Source organism: Panthera onca, chromosome A3, assembly GCF_046562875.1.
Source record: "Panthera onca isolate mPanOnc1 chromosome A3, mPanOnc1 haplotype 2, whole genome shotgun sequence".
Taxonomy (NCBI): domain Eukaryota; kingdom Metazoa; phylum Chordata; class Mammalia; order Carnivora; family Felidae; genus Panthera; species Panthera onca.
In genome coordinates, this window is record NC_138341.1 from 111,371,588 (window position 1) to 111,389,986 (window position 18,399).

The 18,399-nt window shown below is 46.1% G+C and overlaps 1 long non-coding RNA gene across 1 annotated transcript in view; it reads left to right on the plus strand.

Moving 5' to 3' along the window:
- The window catches only part of LOC144615890 (uncharacterized), a 61,623-nt gene that overhangs the window by 27,727 nt on the left and 15,497 nt on the right, over positions 1–18,399 (plus strand). Inside the window, exon 3 of the long non-coding RNA XR_014137437.1 lies at positions 9,001–9,071. This is a non-coding gene — a long non-coding RNA (uncharacterized LOC144615890). The remainder of the gene's footprint in view (positions 1–9,000; positions 9,072–18,399) is intronic.

Here is an 18,399-nt window from a genome sequence, read left to right on the forward strand (position 1 = left end):
TGACTCAAAAAGTGCTGAAAAACTTGAAGGAAGTCTTATTATCTCACTCAAGAAGTTCAGATTTGGCAACACGTTTCCACTTTGCCACCTCCAGACCATTGGCTCGTCCTCTGAGTCTACTCCCCATCCTGGTCCCCGGGTGACTACCGTCGTGCCAGGAATGGCAATGTATAGAGGCAGAGAAGACCTTAGGATGCCTTTCTCTGAGACTAAGGAAACTTTCCCAGAACATCCATCAGTTTCCCCTGATTGGACCTGGCGAGAACTGGGCCATGTGCCTCATTCTTCAGCCAATCAACGCCCACGGGGGAATGGGCATGTCACCAAGAGTTGAGACCAGCAGATCTCAACCCGAAGTGACTATTAGCAATCCCTGCGAGGTCTGGGTGCCCGAGTCCACAGCAAACCCAGTCTTCGGGTATCTCTCTGGGGGTGGGACCCAGGCTTCACACGTATCTTTTAATCCCTAAGTATTTATGGTGGGCGGCAAGGATCAGAACCATTCTTTCGCGCTAATAATTCATCTCCTGGGACCAGGGAAGGGACTATTTTCCCTGAAGCACTTGGCCACTGGACACCTGAAGAATAATCAGGCCTGTTGCAGAGAAAATGATGGAAAGCGTTTGTTGCGTTGATGGACGATAGCGTTTGACAAATACGGTGGGCTCCCGTTTCTTTAGGTTCAAAATATCATATAAATTTGTAAAATGACATATACGTGAAAAAAAAAAATGTCTGGAAGAGCATGGACCAAACTTGTACTAGCGATTATCACGGTGTGGGGTCGGGGAGAATTAATTACAGATGGTTTTCACTTACTCGTTGAACTTTTACAACGAACTAATCACTTACACAGACTACCAATGAGGATATATACGTCTTGGGGGGAAACGATTAAAAGAAGACGAAACAAGAAGTTGTAAGGGCTGAAATGCTGCTTTATCCCTGTGAGGTAACTTCTGTGGGGCGAGGAAGTTCCCTGTTCAAGAATCGATTGCTATGAGCTTAGAATTTGTCACTAACCCACTGAGGGTTCCTCTTTTTCCCTGTGACCGGGAGGAAGGTAAACTTTGATCAGGACAGTCTCCTTGCCAGTGATTGGGTGAAGCCAGGGCATGTGATCCAATAGTGACCAATAAGATGTGAGGAGGCACCTGCTGAGGGCATGGTGTGTGTTTCTGGGAAATGTTTCTTTACTTTCCAAAGAGACCAAAAAAAAAAAAAAAAAAGAGGGTCTCCTCTTCCCTCAGCCATATTCTTGACTCTGTGTGATGCCTTGACATTGGAGCCACAATCTTGTGATTGATCATATGGGGACAAAGTCCACGCCCAGAGGATGGCAGAGTGAAAACCCTTGGTAGGGCGTTTTTAAACCGGAAGTGTAATTCCCATACAATACAGTGCATAAGCCTTAAGCGTACGGCTTGGCAAATTTTTATGTACGTATACAAGTAACCACCGCTGGATCAAGATGCAGAACATTTCCAGCACTCCGGAGGGTTCTGTCATGCTCCTTGCTGGGCAATATCCAACACCCACTGTTCTGATTCCTAGCTCCATAAATTATTCAATTATTTTAACTGAAGTTCATATAAATGGATTCACACAGTACATACTATTTTGTGTTTGGCTTCTTTTGCCCAGCATGTTTTCTTTGACATCCATTTATGTTTTTATGTACATCCGTAGTTTATCTTTAGAAAAAAAATCACTGTCTAGTGTTCCAATGGTACCATAGTTTTGTTTATCCATTTTCTGCGGATGGACATTTTAGCTATTTCTAGTTTTTGGCTATTAATGGGGGAAAAAGGTGCGGTAAACATTCTATGTGCCCATCTTTGGTGGATGGGTGTCCCCATTTCTCTTGTATGTATACCTAGGAGTGAAACCCCTAAGTGATAAGATAAATAACACTTTATTTAGTTAGTAGATACTGACAGTTTCCAAAGAGGTTTAACCAACCTATACTCCCACCAGAGGTGTGTGAGATTCTCAGTTGTTCTAGAAGCTCCTCAACACTTGATGTTGCCAGTGGGGGGAGTAGTGGTACCTTATAGTTTTAGTTTGAATTTCTTTGATGAGCTTTTCAAGTGCCTTTGGTCATTTCCCCTTCTAAGAGGTGCCTGTTCAAGTCTCTTTCCCTTCCTAAAAGTGAGTTGTTTTGTCTTTTACTTATTGACTTGTAGGTGTTCATTTATGTTTTGGGTGGAAGTTCTTTGTCAGATACGTGAAATGCAAATCTCTTCTCCCGGTCTGTAGACTGCCTCTTCCCTTCCTTTATAATGTCTTTTGATGAATGTACATTCTTACATTTAATGAAGTCCAAATCAGGATAGTGGTTTTTTGTGTGTGCATATGCTCAGTTTCAGAGATATTTGTTTACCCTTAGTTCATGAAAGTATTTTTTTTTTAATTTTTTTAACGTTTATTTATTTTTGAGACAGAGAGAGACCGAGCATGAATGGGGGAGGGTCAGAGAGAGGGAGACACAGAATCTGAAACAGGCTCCAGGCTCTGAGCTGTCAGCACAGAGCCCGACGCGGGGCTCGAACTCACGGACTGTGAGATCATGACCTGAGCCGAAGTCGGCCGCTTAACCAACTGAGCCACCCAGGCGCCCCGAAAGTATTTTTTAATAGTTTCTATTTTTAATATTTTCCGTGAGAAGCCTGATTCTTTTTGACTTTTACATTTAGGTCTGTGATCCACATCACATTCCTTGTTATGTATATGGTGTGAGGTAAAGATTCATTTTTCCCCCCATACAGATTATTTTCCATATGGATGTCCGATTTCAATCAAATCAAATGAACATACATGTTTGGTTCCATTTTTGGACTCTCAATTCTGTTCCACTGGTCTATTTGTTTATCCTTGTGCCAATACCACACTGACTTAATTACTATGGCTTGATGTTTTTTAAAACTAATTTATCATTTTTTAATGTTTATTTTTGGTGGAGATACCGTGCGCACGCGTGTGTGCGAGCAGGGGGTGGGGGTGGGGCAGAGAGAGAGGGAGATGGAAGATTCAAAGCAGGCTCTGCACTGACAGCAAAGAGCCCAACGTGGGGCTCAAACTCACGAGCTGCGGGATCATGACCTGAGCCAAAGCTGGACGCTTAACCGACTGAACCATCCAGGCGCCCCTACTATAACTTGATGTTAAGTATTGATATCTGGTAGTGTATGTTTTTCTTCAAGATAGTCTAAGCTGCTCCTTTTTGTTTTCATATAAATTGTAGAATTAGCTTGATGATTTCCGCACATAAACTTCGTGGGAATTTGATTATGATTGTATTAACTCTATAAATCAATTTAAGCAGGATTGACTTAACAATATTCAGTCTTCCAATCCATGGTTTAGTTCTCTATTGAGATCTTGTGGATGACTTTGTTGAACATCTGATTTTATTTAATCAACCCCGGAGTTACCTTGCCTTAGTCTTCTTGTTGTTATATAACAAGATTATATAAATGTATTATACAAATATTTTCCTTGCTGCTTAAGTAATTTTTTTTTCCCCTGGCTATTTGCAGCCCCAAACATCTCAACTAATATAACTAATATAAACTTGTCCTGTAGTGTGATGGATTAAGCAGAAGGCTTGAGTCAGTGCTATTCCCTGTGTGGCCACGAGTAAGTCACCTAACCTCTGGTGGCCAGTCTCCTTATCCATGGAAGCCTCGCGAGGCTGGAAAGTTCTTCTCTGTTTCACAAACTGGCCAACACGGACTCATCTTTCTTTGTTTCAGTTTAAGTATCATTTTCTTTAGGAAGGCTTCTCTGATTCTTCCATTTAAAACCGAGATATTTTGGGGGCACCTGGGTGGCTCAGTCAGTTAAGCATCCGACTTCGGCTCATGTCATGACCTCGCGGTGGACAAGTTCGAGCCCCGCTTCGGGCTCTGTGCTGACAGCTTGGAGCCTGGAGCCTGCTTTGGATTCTGTGTCTCCCTCTCTCTCCGCCCCTTCTCCCCTCAAAAAAAAAAAAAAAAAAACCATTAAAAAAATTTTAAACCTAGAGATTTTGGGGGCGCCAGGGTGGCTCAGAACTCACTCAGTTCGTGAGTTCAAGCCCCACTTTGGGCTCTGTGCTGACAGCTCGGAGCCTGGAGTCTGCCTGGGATTCTGTGTCTCCCTCTCTCTGTGCCTCTCACCTGCTCATGCTCTCTCTCTCTCTCTCTCTCTCTCTCTCAAAAATAAATAAACATTGAAAAAAAATTTTTTAAACCTAGATATTCTTTTCCTATATACACCTTTCAAAGCAGTCGGGACACTGTAATGTCATTGTTTGCGTGTATATCTCCATCAGTGCCTTACTGAATCAGTCAGAGGCTTGGTAGGGAACAGAGGGCGCACTTAAAGGGCTTAACTGAGGAGAGATGAATAAAGAGATGATTATAGAGGACTGGAGGGATTAAGGAAACCCATAAGGGATGATGAAGCGGCCCAGGGATTAGCCACAGAGGCAAGCCATTATCTCTGAAGAATGGAGACAAAAGAAAGGTTGCTGGAACCCAGTGGGATCTGTAGCTATGGAAGAGAAGCTGCCCAACAGATATTCTGGGCTATAAGGGAACAAAGCCATCATGGGAACCATGGGTAGATGGGGAGGGGAGAGTAAATACCCCCTCCCTTCTCCCCTCACCCTCTGACTTCAGCTCCCATTGGCCCTTCCATTGGATCAACCAACCAGAACAGAGGGCAAAGGAATCCAGGTGATACAGTGTGTAGAGGGCACCCTCTTGGGGCACAAAGCAGAGAAACAAAAGGCAGAAAACGGATACGGGAGAAGAAACAGGTAATGTTCCGTATGCTCACCTTCAGCGTAAACCTCTTGAGATTGGACACCAGTCTTTGAAAAATATGTTGTCATAGTATTTTACACACCTGTCATGAAAATCCAAACATCATAGGAAATTTTTTAAAGTGCCCTATTAGCTCCGAAATAACCATAGCCAACAACTTGTGACATAATATCTCAGGTCTCACCCCCATGCACATTGAATATGTGGGTCTGCGGAAGACTGTGTTTCCAAAAATGACCACATCAATATTTCTGGTCCCATATGCTCTTGCAGACCCTGCCACTCCCTATCGCTAGGTGAATCTATTTCCCTTCCCCTAGAATCTGGAGAGGGCTCTGTGATTACCTTGACAGAGAGAATATGGCAGAAGTAATGCTACGTGACTTCCAAGGCTAGGTTATAAAAGGCAATATGGCTTTACCTGGAGATCTCTGCTTCCTGGGATGCTCACTCTGGGAACCCAGCCATCACATTATGCAGAAAAGCCGTGGTCACATGAAGAGGCCTCATGCAAATGTCGTGGCTCATTGCCCAGCTGAGGTCCCGGCTGATAGTCAGCATTAATTGCCAGATAAGTGAAAGAATGCGCTTCCAGATAATTCCAGCTTCCAGCCGACACTGCATGAAGCAGAGGGATGCATCTCTCCCAAGCCCTGCCCAAACTGAAGAGTCGTAAGCAAGATAAAAGAAGTTTTTAAGCCACTGGGAGTTTGAGTAACTTGTTAGGCAGTCATACTAGGTAGAACAGAGGTCACGTTAGGGGGTTAAACTCTCAGGCTCTGGAGTCAGGCTTCGTGAGTTCTTTTCTGCCACTTTTTCCCTGCGTAGTATCGGGCAGGTTGTTCAAATTCTAATTCTCACTTTCTTCATCTGTAAAATGGGAACAATGATATTAACCAGCTCAAAGAGGAAGGTGTATAAAACAATCAGTTTTATTAAGGTGTTTTAAGGTGGGTCATATAAGGCAGGTGACTGGTTAAAAGACTGGGCAAAATTTATGACCTCAGAGATTTGGACGGGTGGGCCCAGGGAGGCAAGGGACTTGGAGGAGTCCAGATGAGCAACTTTTGTTTCGATAAGTAAAGCGTTTTGTTGGTTCTGTCTTATCTTCCGAGAACAGGTACTTCCTAGAGCAAGCAGCTAAATTATGACTTGGTCGCAGTAGTATTTAATGCAGGGACAGAAAATTGTCTTGCTTTCAGTTCTCATTATTAGATATTTTTTTTTTTCATGGAAAAGGGCTCATAGCCTACCCCACCTATTATGTTAAAACTTGCCTTTTCTTTGAACGACATTTCTTGGATATCTTTCCTTATCGGTACATATCAGTTCATTTTATTCTTTGTAACAGCTGCTTGATATTCACTAGGATGGCTGCTGCATGATCCGTTTGCCTTTACATGTATCAGCAGACCCCTGGTGTGTATATATAGTGGGGTGAGGGGCCCAGACCCTTAGCATCGTGCCTGACGCAGAGTAGATAGTCGGGAAGGGTTTGTGATTGAAAGGAGCGTGTGCATGAAATCTGTACAAGTCAGGTACGGGTGGATGGTGGGGCTCCCCTGTTACTGCCATCCTGGTTTGTCGCCTGTGTTAGGAATCATCTCAGGGTATGCACAGCACGGGAGAGAGACCCAGAGGTCCCCTCGGTGCCCCCAGGGAGGAGTGGGGAAGAAGCATGAAAAATAGTGAGCCTGAAGAGGGGCCAGGTGGCAGGCTGAGACTCTGAGCCGCTCAGGTGCCCAGGAGAGAGGTGGAGACATTGAATCCATGCCAGTGGGAACAGATCACGAGTTTCAGCTCATGCCATCAGGACGCCACTGACCAGGCAGGGCGAGAGGCCCCTCATGGAGCCAGCAGGGCCCCAAAGGACAGGATAAGAGCCACTTCTTCCTGTCGCCATGAGGACAATTCTCCTACATCTAGATATCATCAAAGAGGAAACATTTGAAGACCAAAAGAGCATCGCTGTAGGGGTTTTCAATTTGTAACTCGACACAACATTGAAGAAGAGGCTGATGTAAAATGAAGTCCTAGGTTTTTCAACAAGGGGCGGTACCACACCGGTCAGGGGCATTTGGAAGTAGGTGGGGTGTTTCCTCCCACTTGTTGATGATGAAAATTTTCTTTTTTTCAAAAAAATTATTTATTCTGAGAGAGAGGGAAAGAGAAAGAGAGCATGCCCGTGAGAGAGCAGGGGAGGGGCAGAGAGAGAGGGAGAGAGGAAATCCCAAGCAGACTCTGTGTTGTCAGTGCAGAGTCCTGCTCGGGGCTCGAACTCACAAACCAGTGTGGTCATGACCTGAGCCGAAACCACGAGTCCGAGGCTTCACTGACAGAGCCACCTGGGTGCCCCTTGATTATGAAAATTTCCAAGCAGGAAAGTAAGAGTAATTCAACAAACGCACATATATCCATCATCTAGATTTCTCGATTGTTGTGTTTTTCTCCCCACAATTGTTTTACCTACTTTTTGAAGGAGTTTAAAGTAAATTGCAAACATCCTGACATTTCACCCCAAACGCATTTCTGAAACATAAGAACGTTTTTTCCTGCATAACGCGAGGCGTTCTTAGTCGACAGGGGGCAGCTTTACTGGCAGTTACGTGGGCGAGGGGCAGGGAGGCTAAGTGTCCTGTGATGCGTGGTTTACTTCAGCTCAAGGAAGAATTGTCGGCCCAAAGGTCTGATAGCATCATCCTGTGCAAAGCCTGCTATACAGAAAGACAAGTTTTGTGTGGGAGGATGTGTGTGTGTGTGTGGGGGGGGGGGGTACGTGGGAAGGGTGCTATCATCTATTTATTCATTTTATGTGTATGTCTTTATTACAAAAGCAACACATAAACTGGCAAGATACGGGGAGGCCCACAAGAAAAGTTATAAAGGAGAAGCTGGAAACAAATCACCTATGGTCTCATCCTCCAGAGTCAACCACGGTTACCGTTTTGGTAAATTTCCTCTGCCTTCTATCTTTTCATAGGGTTGACATCACACTCTCTCTCTGTACTATCCTATATATCTATATCTGCATTTCATATCTATACGCCTTTTCTATCTTAGGAAGGCCTACTTTTAACTGGTTATTTAAAGTCTTCTGACTCCTGCCTACTCACCACAACCTAGTAGGGTGGGGAGCTGGACAGAAAGAAAAAATCTGTTTCTGAAGTGAAAAATATGCCATATTAAAAAAAAAAAAAATGAGCCTGCTGGGTCCTCAGCTAATCCTCAGATTGACTTTGTGATGTACGGCATATCATACCCATTTTCTGGATGAGATACTTAAGACTGAGGGAGCTTAAGAAGCTACCCAAAGGCTCTGCAGCCTGTGCGCCTCACCATTCTGACTTACGGCCCTGAAGGCAACCATGGGTTCCCTGACCGGCTCCGGGGAGGGGGAAGCAGGGACCCTGGGGATGAACAGCGGGTGCTTGACCCAGGGATCTTGGGAGATGAGGGACTCTCTCCCCCTGAATCTGGAACAACAGATCGGACTTACCCAGTCTGGAGGGGTTCCCTCTGTCCCCCTTTGATCATCCACTTCTCGGTTGGGGTGTGGTGTGGGGAAGAAGAGCTTACCACGTACGTCTGTGTTTGTGGACCCGAGGCCAGTCCCTGGAATGAAAACACAAACTCTCTGTAGTAGATGAAAGATGGCTGCAAATTCTTCGACATTCTTTCCATTCAAGAGGAGGAGTCTATCTTCCTCCCCTTGAGACGGGGCAGGCTCAGGGAGTGCTTGACTAATAGAACACAGGAGAAGTGAAGTTGTGCCCATTTTCAGGCCAACACCTTTAGAGGCTGGAAGCTCCCCATTCCGTCTCTTGGAACACTTGCTCTTAGAACCCAGCTGCCATGCTGTGAGGAAGCCCAAGCAGCCCTATGGAGAAGCGCCCGTAGAGATAATATAGACCATTGGTCTATAGCCCCGTGGAACACTTAGCCATCAGCTAGCACCAACTGGGTGCCCGCAGGAGTGAGCCATCTTGGAGGTGAATCTGCCAGCCCCCCCACTGCCCCTCCCCAGCTGAGGCTGTGTGGAGCAGAGATGAGCCAACCTTGCTGAGCCCTGCCCAAATTGCAGAATTGTGAGCAAAGTAACTGATCGTTGTCATTTTAAGCCATGACGTTTTGGAATGGTTTTTTAAATGCAGTGTTAGATAACCAGAATTCCACCACTTTCCGGGCTGAGCTTCTAAGGCAAAGGCTACGTGAGACCTTACACCCATACTGTCTGCTTTCGTCCTCACGCTTCTCTCTAAGGTAAGAAAAACAACAGCTAACGTTTATTCAGTGCTTACTATCTGCCTAGTGCAGCTCAAAATCCTTTTCCTATGCCAATTCATTTAATTGTCCCAGTGACCCTGTTCCATAGGTGCTCTTATCCTCACTTAACGGATGTGGAAACAGGTGCCAAGAAACCACGCAAGTAGTGGTAGAGCCGGGGGCTCAGTTGTCTGACCTGAAAGCCAGTGATGCTAACCACTGTAGCGTTCTGCCTCTCAGGCAGACGGCTGATGAGAAAGCCGAGTCCAGAGGGGCAAAGTGACTTCCCCAAGGTTGCACAGCTAATGAGTGCCTTTGGAACGCATCCGCTAGGCTCCTCCATTGGAGCTGCCATAGTCCTCACAGTGTTGACTGCCCTCTGGGGCCCGTCTCTGTGTGAGCAGGGCTGGCTCTGACCTCTGATGGTGTTCCCCTAGCTTGATCTGCTTCCTTACCCTCCGATGTGACACCGAGTGGCCATTGGCTGTTCCCACATGTTCAGTTCCATCCTCAAAGCACTGGATTTTTCCAATGAAGAAAGTGCCGTAGAAGAACGTACCTCAGGCTAGGAAGGACTTTCCAAAAACACTTAAAAAAAAAAAAAGTTTATTTATTTTTGACAGAGAGAGAGAGAGAGAGAGAGAGAGAGGCAGAGCATGAGTGGGGGAGGGGCAGAGAGAGGGGGAGACACAGAATCTGAAGCAGGCTCCAGGCTCTGAGCCATCAGCACAGAGCCCGACGCGGGGCTCAAGCTCACGGACCGTGAGATCATGACCTGAGCCGAAGTCGGACGCCTAACTGACTGAGCCACCCAGGCGCCCCTCTGAAAACACTTTCTGACATTCCAAGGATAGTTTGTGCTTTGACCACAGCCTGGCTCCGGGAGATCTCTCTGCCCTTCCTGCCCACTCTACCCTTTCCTGTACCTTCTGGTCCCTCCGATTTGCAAATGAAGGATGGAGGTGTCCAGGGCAGGATGTCAAGGGTAGGGAATGGCGAACATGAGCTTTGCAGTCACATAGACTTGTGACCTAGGGCGATTATTTAACCTCTACTTACTCAATAAAGTGGGATTATGAACAGCCTCTTCTTCACAGGGTTGTTGTGAAAATCAAATGGGGTGATGTATGTGTTTTCCAGAGCCCCTCTCAGGATGAGACTTATTGCCTGTAACTCCCCAGTTGCCTGTAGGTCCCACAGTTGTAAGAGAATGTCCAGAGGCTTCTGCAGAAGCCTCTGTGGTCATCTGCCGACTAGCGTCTGCCCACTAGCCTGACATGTGTCTGCCCACTCGTACAGAGAGACAACATGTGCCTTCTGCCTCATTTCTGCCTCCCAGATGTAGGCAGAACTTCCAGGCATGTCTCCCAGAATGTACTAGGAGGATCGGTCCGCCACAGGAGCTTCTACGACCAGGAGGATGAAGGTTCGGGAAGTCTCTGTTTCGGTTCCTGGCTCCAAGGCCACATTGCCTCCGCCGAGATGCGTAGATCAGAAAACTGCCACCACTCTGGGTTCCAGGGCCACAGTGCCTCTGCCTTGATTGAAGACAACAAAACGGATGTCCCATGACCTTCCTCTCAACAACCCGAAGTGAAGCCCCGGTCACTGGACCCCTGCTGTCACTGCCGCAAGAAAAAAACCCGAATGCTCCAAGAATGTGCTGGGTAGTGCTGGGAGTGGAAATCCAAATTCCACCTCAATCCTAGCTTCCAAACAGTGCGTCCAGTTTTGGAAGACAGGTTAGTCAAGGACCCAGGCTGTAGATGTGGGTTTGCCAGCCTCTGGTATGTGATAAAGTATGCACAAAGCGGGGCCTGGGGTTCGACGAGCCAACCCACGATGTCAGAAACACACGGCAGATATATGGGAACCACTCTTCCTGCTCACTGCATTGGTTTGCACTTATCTCCGATCCCTTTTCGGCACCTTACTTTGCCGGTACCCTAGGCACACGCTCGGCCTCCTCCGCTAGGCTCCAAACCCAATGAGGAGAGGGTTAGCAGCTACAGCTTGGGCCTTCCAAAGCGGCAGGACACAAAGTAGGCGGCATGTCTATTTCTTCTGTGCACAGACGAACCAGTTGACAGAACGTAGAGCCTGGCCACGCAAGCCTGGAAGCCCGGACTCAAAATTAATTTCCCCCAAGGAGGCCCTCAAAAGGTGAGGCCATGTGATGCCTCTGGGCCATGTGTGGGCAGAAGGGGACAAAGCCCGAGGCAGGGAGAAAGAAGAATTTCTCCCACCCACCTGAGCTGTCTTGGTGGGACACCAATTACGAAGGAAGAGAAGCAGAAGACATGTCAGTTCCTGGCAGCAGCTTCTCCCAGAGCTAATCTCGGTCGTGTCTGGCAAGGGCAGATGCTGGCTGAGGCATCCAGCACCCCGGCTCCTAAATAAGCACATGGGCTAGCATGTCAGAAATCAGCCCCCGGCAGCTCAGTGCATCACGAGGCTGAGAGCTAGGGCGCTGGAGTCAGACAGTCGTGGTTCTCATGTGCACAGTGACCTGGAGAAAGTGACTCAAACCCTCTGAGCTTCTGTTTCCTCTTCTGTATAGGATGGTTGACACCTGGATGTCAGAAACGTGTAGCACCAAGCACAGTGCCTGGCACAGAGTAAATCCTGGATACAGGGAAGCGATGACTAAAATGAAAAGGGAGAGGGAAGAGACTCGTGTTGAGGACGGCCTCTTTGTCAGCTGCTCTCTCTACACCATCTCTCTCAGCTTTCCCAGCAATTCAAGGATTGATAGTCCTGGATAGTCACGTCCAAGGACTTGGATAGTAACTCCCAAGTCATGGATAGTAATTCCCAGAGTTTGCAAGTGAGCGGCACAGAAACGACCTTGCGAGGCAGGAATTCTCTTCCCTGTGTTAGAGGGAAGGAAACCGCAGGGAAGCAGACACTTTCAGGGCCTCACCTGTATCCACCTGCCCTTACCGCCCCTTGCCACAGCTGACACCTGCATTTCTTTGCCTGGGCGTTTCCCGTTGCCATTGGCCTGGCAGGCTAACAGTAGAACATTAACAGCCCCCTGCAGCTTTCAACCACTGACTGGTGGAAGTTTGTGCAGAGAGAGTGTGTGTTGACCCTTGGGCGACAGGGGGAGGAGGGGATAACCCTGAGAGGTGGGCTCTATACTGCATCCCAGAAATCCCCAATGGGATTAAACTTTCCATCTGTAAGATATAGCTATCCTTATTACACGTGAAGAAGTTCTCACCCTCTCTCCCAAAAGAGGAGAGGCACCATCCCAATAGGCACTGTATCCATTGCTAAGCTGTATTAGTTGTCCCCCAATTCTGTCACAGTCCCACTGAATATTGTCACCTGAAGGCCCAACTGAAAAATTAAGTTTCAAAAACTTGTATATAAAACAAAAATAAAGGGGGGGGGGGGCGCCTGGGTGGCTCAGTTGGTTAAGTGTCCCACTTCGGCTCAGTTCATGATCTTGCGGTTCTTGAGTTCGAGCCCTGCGTCGGGCTCTGTGCTGACAGCTCGGAGCCTGGAGCCTGCTTCAGATTCTGTGTCTCCCTCTGTCTCTACCCCTTCCCCACTCATGCTCTGTCTCTCTCTCTCAAAATAAATAAACATTAAATAAATAAATAAATAAATAAATAAATAAATAAAACAAAAATAAGGGAAGAATAAAATAGCTCATCAGATCCAATTAGCAAAATGTCATCAATGTAGTGAACCGGTATGATATTTTATGGAATGTCAAGACAATCAAGATCTCTATGGATTATTATTTATGGCAGAGAAGAGGAGAATTGATGTATTCTTTTTTTAAAACATTTTTTTTTACTTTTATTTATTTTTGAGAGGGGTGGGGGCGGGGGAGAGGCAGAGATAGAGGGAGACAGAGAATCCAAAACATGATCTGCGCTGTCAGCTCAGAGCCCAATGTGGGGCTCCAACTCATTAACCTCGAGGAGAATTGATGCATTCTTGAAGCACAACCAGGAAGGTAGACTGTTGTCCCTGCTAGGTAAAAGCAAACCTCTTCTAATTATTCTTACACATTGATATGCAGCAATCCAATAGCTGCATACTAAGTGCCCAGAGCTATGTTGATTTCTTCCAGGAAAGATACTAAATCTGGAACAACATCTGGAGTGGGAAACATCACTGGTTACATATATAATAGATCACTCTCATTTTTCAAGATCTGTCTGACTTCCTCATAGGTCAAACTAGTGAGTTAATTGGGGGATGTGATAGTTATCACTATCCCTACTTTTTTCAAGTCTTTGAAAGTGACATTAATCTTTGCAATTTCCCCAGTGATGTGGTATTACTTCTGGTTTACCATAGTAATCAGAGGGGAAGTTCTAAAGGTTTCCATTTAGTCTTTCCTACCATAGTGATCCTCCTCCCATTGGTCAGAGTGCCAGTGTGAGGATTCTGCCAGTTGTCAAGTAATGTCTATTTAAATGATAAATTTAAACCCTAGAGGAGAAAATAGGAAACAACCTCTTTGACCTCAGCTGCAGCAATTTCTTGCTTGACATGCCTCCAAAGACAAGAGACATGAAAGCAAAAATGAACTATTGGGACCTCATCAAGATAAAAGGCTTCTGCACTGCAAAGGAAACAATCAACAAAACTAAAAGGCAATTGATGGAATGGGAGAAGATATTTACCAATGACATATCAGATAAAAGGTTAGTATCCAAAATCTATAAAGAACTTACCAAACTCAACACCCGAAAAACAAATAATCCAGTGAAGAAATGGACAGAAGAAATGAATAGACACTTCTCCAAAGAAGACATCCAGATGGCCAACAGACACATGAAAAGATGCTCAACGTCACCCATCATCAGGGAAATACAAGTCTAAACCACATTGAGATACCCCCTCATACCAGGAAGAGTGGCTAAAATTAACAACTCAGGAAACAACAGATGTTGGCGAGGATGTGGAGAAATGGGAACTCTCTTGCACTGCTGGTGGGAATGCAAACTGGTGCAGCCGCTCTGGAAAACAGTGTAGAGGTTCCTCAAAAAATTAGAAATAGAACTACCCTATGACCCAGCAATAGCACACTAGGAATTTATCCAAAGGATACAGGAGTGCTGAGTCATAGGGGCACATGTACCACAATGTTTATGTCAGCACTTTCAACAATAACCAAATTATGGAAAGAGCCTAAATGTCCATCAACTAATGAATGGATAAAGAAGATGTGGCTTATATATACAATGGAATACTACATGGCAATGAGAAAGAATGCAATCCTGCCATTTGCAACAATGTGGATGGAACTGGAGGGTATTATGCTGAGTGAAATAAATCAGTCAGAGAAAGACAGATATCATATGTTTTCACTCATATGTGGAACTTGAGAAACATAACAGAAGACCATGGGAGAAGGGAAGGGGAAAAGATAGTTTCAAACAGAGAGGGAGACAAACCATAAGAGACTCTTAAATCCAGAGAACAAATTGAGGGTTGATGTGGGGGGAGGAGAGGGGAAAATGGGAGATGGGCATTGAGGAGGGCACTTGCTGGGATGAGCACTGGGTGCTGTATGTAAATGATGAATCACAGGAATCTACCCCTGAAACTAAGAGCACACTGTTCCACTATATGTTAGCTAACTTGACAATAAATTATATTTTAAAAAATAATAATAAATGATAATTTTAGGAGCTGGGAAATAGCCTACAGGGTGGATTTGTGGATCAACTGGGTCTAATGTGAGTCTGACTTGAGCTAAGATTCTATCACCTGACCACTATAACCCCTACTTTGGGCTGCAGTGGTGTTTTGGGTCTCCAGGAATAAGCATCAGTTCCAAGCTGGTGTCAAGTTATCTCTGAACTTTTCTTTTTCTTCCTAATACAGTCACTCTGGCAAATGACTGTAGGTCCCTTTGGGGAATTCTTAGAGGAAGATTTGCCATGCCTATTTGAGGCAATGGTGGGGCCATTCTTCAAGGGTACCCCACCACCCCTTCAATCAAAGGGCTCTGACTGTGAATTGGCCTAGGCTTCGAAATTGGGTGAAAGCCATGACCCTTGACTGTGGATACTAGGTCAGATTTTTGGCTATCAGACCTCGAGCCTTTTCCTGTTACAGAGGCCAAGCAGCTCTCTGCTAGGATGGCCATGTATTTCATCCTTGGGATTCCATGATCAATTAACCATGTCCAAAGATCTTTGTGTACCAAGACATTCTGGTTCCTGGTACATTCCCGCTGCTATTTAAAATAGATGTACTCACCTGGTCTTTAGCAGTTAAGTAATGCCATTTGTCCTCTGCTGCTTCAGGATCCCATGATTTTCCCTGAAATCAGGGAGCCCATATCAATGGTGACCTTCCCTATAGTCGAACCTATAGTCGAACAAAAAGAGCAACCACGGAGATTTCAAGATTGCAGGTGCACCCCTCTCACATGTATTTCTCAATGCCTTAATCAAGGGAATGTGTTCTGGCTGTTCTCATGGAACACAGTTGGTGGGTGGGTGTGCAAATTGTACACGATAAATCCGATCATATCTACTCATGCCCCTACATCTTTGAATTTCATCTTCCATATAATTCCAGGCATATAAATCCAGGCTGTGGCCTCTCAATCTCATTACATGTAGGTCACTGTTGAGTTCAAGTTTCAGTCAATCACCAAGTGAGCAGTTAGAGACACCTCCAGGGGCATGAGATAACATATTAAATCTGGAGTCTCTAGTAGGTTCATCTACATCAGTGAATTTGCTCACTGTAGTGTTAGGGTCCACCGTCCTTGGTCTAACACTCTTCAGATCCAGACCCACACATGATCCCAGATCTCTGTTGATATAGATTAGTATGATTTTTCAGTTCTTGTATACTTAACCTTTTTCCTCCATGGTCATAATGTGTACCTGTCTCCATAAAGCATATTGATATGTGACCCTAGTTATGAGTTTAGTGGCAACAGGGGGTGGTCATGGTGGGTCTTGAGGAAAGAGAGTGTACCCTCTCAACGCATTTGCCTCAGATGAAGTTATCGAAGGGCTCAAGAAAGAAAAAATGCTAGTGTCCTAATACACCAGAGAGAAAGCTACTGCCATGGGCAAAGGATGCTCAGAATGACGTGGGGGCTCAAGACCGTCAGTCCCAATTGGATTCAATCAGAGGACCTCCTTTCACGTTCTATGATCCCTTTCTTGCCCAATCCAGTTAAACATGAACACCTTGATGAAGCTGTGAATTCAGCTGTTATTGAAATTCAGCAACTTACACAATGAAATTGTGTGTTTTCAGTCATATCAACTTCGTGTCCTTAAGAAAGAAAATATTCCTCTAACTTCTGTTCATTTTACTACTCAGACCATGGTTTGAACTGAACTTGGCATTCTCTTCTCTGTAAGCATGCAAGTCCACGCAAAGGAATATATCCCACACTATAATCATTATGGTCGCCATTACAGCCATAATAGTCAAGCGAAGCATCTAATTGGGCTCCCTGGGCGCCTGCTTCCGTTGGCGCTTCATCATAATCAAGCACAGGTGATAGCTTACTTAATCCACTGCACACAGTGGATTACTAGCCTCCCATTTCCCATTGATGAGGAGCTCATTATTTCTCTCAAAGCCCAAGGGCATGACCACACCAACACCCAAACCCCATGTTTACGGGTCTGTCTCCTGAGACGACTCCTATAGCAGCCAGGGTCCAGTCCAGAGATGAAAACTACACAGACATTTGAACAGAGAAAGTTTAATGTACAATTAACCATAAGAGAAGACTGGAGTAACAAAGAATTGGTTAGTAAGAAGCAAAGAGCTGCGAAGGATACAGGCGTAGTGTAACCAAGGCTCTGAGGGTAGTCTTATCCCTGGGACTAAGAGAGTGCCCTAGGAAAGCCCCCCGGCCCCAGAGCTGTGATCCAGACCTTGGAGAGGGCCTGGATGAGGCCAATCGGCTAGTGGATGAGTCTCTCTGGGCTACTGTACCTGCAGGATGTGCTGGAAATTTGCCACCTGGGGTTCTAACAGGGAGCCGTCTGCCCCGAGACACCATGCCTTAGAACTTGGGTAAAATTGCCCGAAGGGGAGCCAGGGGAGGCTGTCCACAGAGAGGTGCTTCATCTGCAGCATTTCACCCCGAAGTCACTTGAAGAGGTTCTGGAGCTTCTTGCCTCTGGGTACCGTTGGCTCCAGTACACTCTACCAGCTGGTGCCTGCTCTCCGGTGGTTGAGTGCTGGAGAAGGCACTCATGTTCCTGGAACCGGGCACTGGAGAGGCCACATGGGCTGCCAGAGTCTGGTGCTGACAAGCTTCAGAAGCCTACTCAGAAGAGTGGGCTGGAAACGAGAAGAGAAGCCCCTCCCTCCTTCAGGGTCCCTCCTCTGCCGCCAGTGACAAAACTTAACATTGTACCAGCTGGCAAAGGAGAATTAATTCCGAGGCCCGCCATCAACATCTCAGGCCAGGCAATGCGGGGTAAATTTCTAACTGGCACACCGAGAAAGCATCGCGAATTATCTAAGGTTGCACTGTCCTACACTCTGTCTCCATAGCCACACGTGGCTCGAGGCTACTACTCTAGAGCAGTGCAGATACAGAATATTCCTGTCTTCACAGAAGTTTCTATCAAACACTTCTGATCTAATGGATCTTGATTGCCTCTTTGCTGTGGCTGCTAGAAATCTTGGAGATAAATTCAATCTCCAAGGTCAAGGCTAAGGTTAATCTCTAGCAAGGTACAAGCCTGTCTTCCTACCCTTGGCCTCTTTCATCTCAATTTCCTAATCAATTCATTTTTATCTTGCTCCATTCATTTTGGTAAAAAATTTTTAACATACATTTTGGAATGAGGACGGGCGTATTAAAAACCTTTTGAGGAGAATTCACTGATTTTAAAAGCTGGGTGAGTCCATAGAGATCAACCAGCTCATTTTCCAAACGTAGAAGTCAAGGCCCAGGGAGTGAAAGTAAGTCACCCAAAGTCAGAGAGTCAGAGCTGGGATGATGATTCAGGTCTCCTGGCTCCCACCCCAGGCCTTACTGCACAAAACTCACTCTGTGTCCGAGATGTGAGAGGCAGGGTAATGTCATCCGAGGAAATAATTAGACTTTGAACCATGGCTCTCCTTTGAGGCTCAGAGGCTCTGATGAGAAGGGAGATATAAGAGGTACAGGGAGGGGTCGTGGCAGCCGAGGACAGACCTGTCAAGACCACTTGTCACCCTTACATTGGTCTCCTTATCCATGGGCAGAGCTGGCAGTGTCTCTGCGGCCATCGCTCGGGACCCTGTCCACACCTTAGGTGTATCTTGACTCCAACCTGCGCTGCTCTCCTCCTATGAATCTCCCTTCCACTCTGTCCCC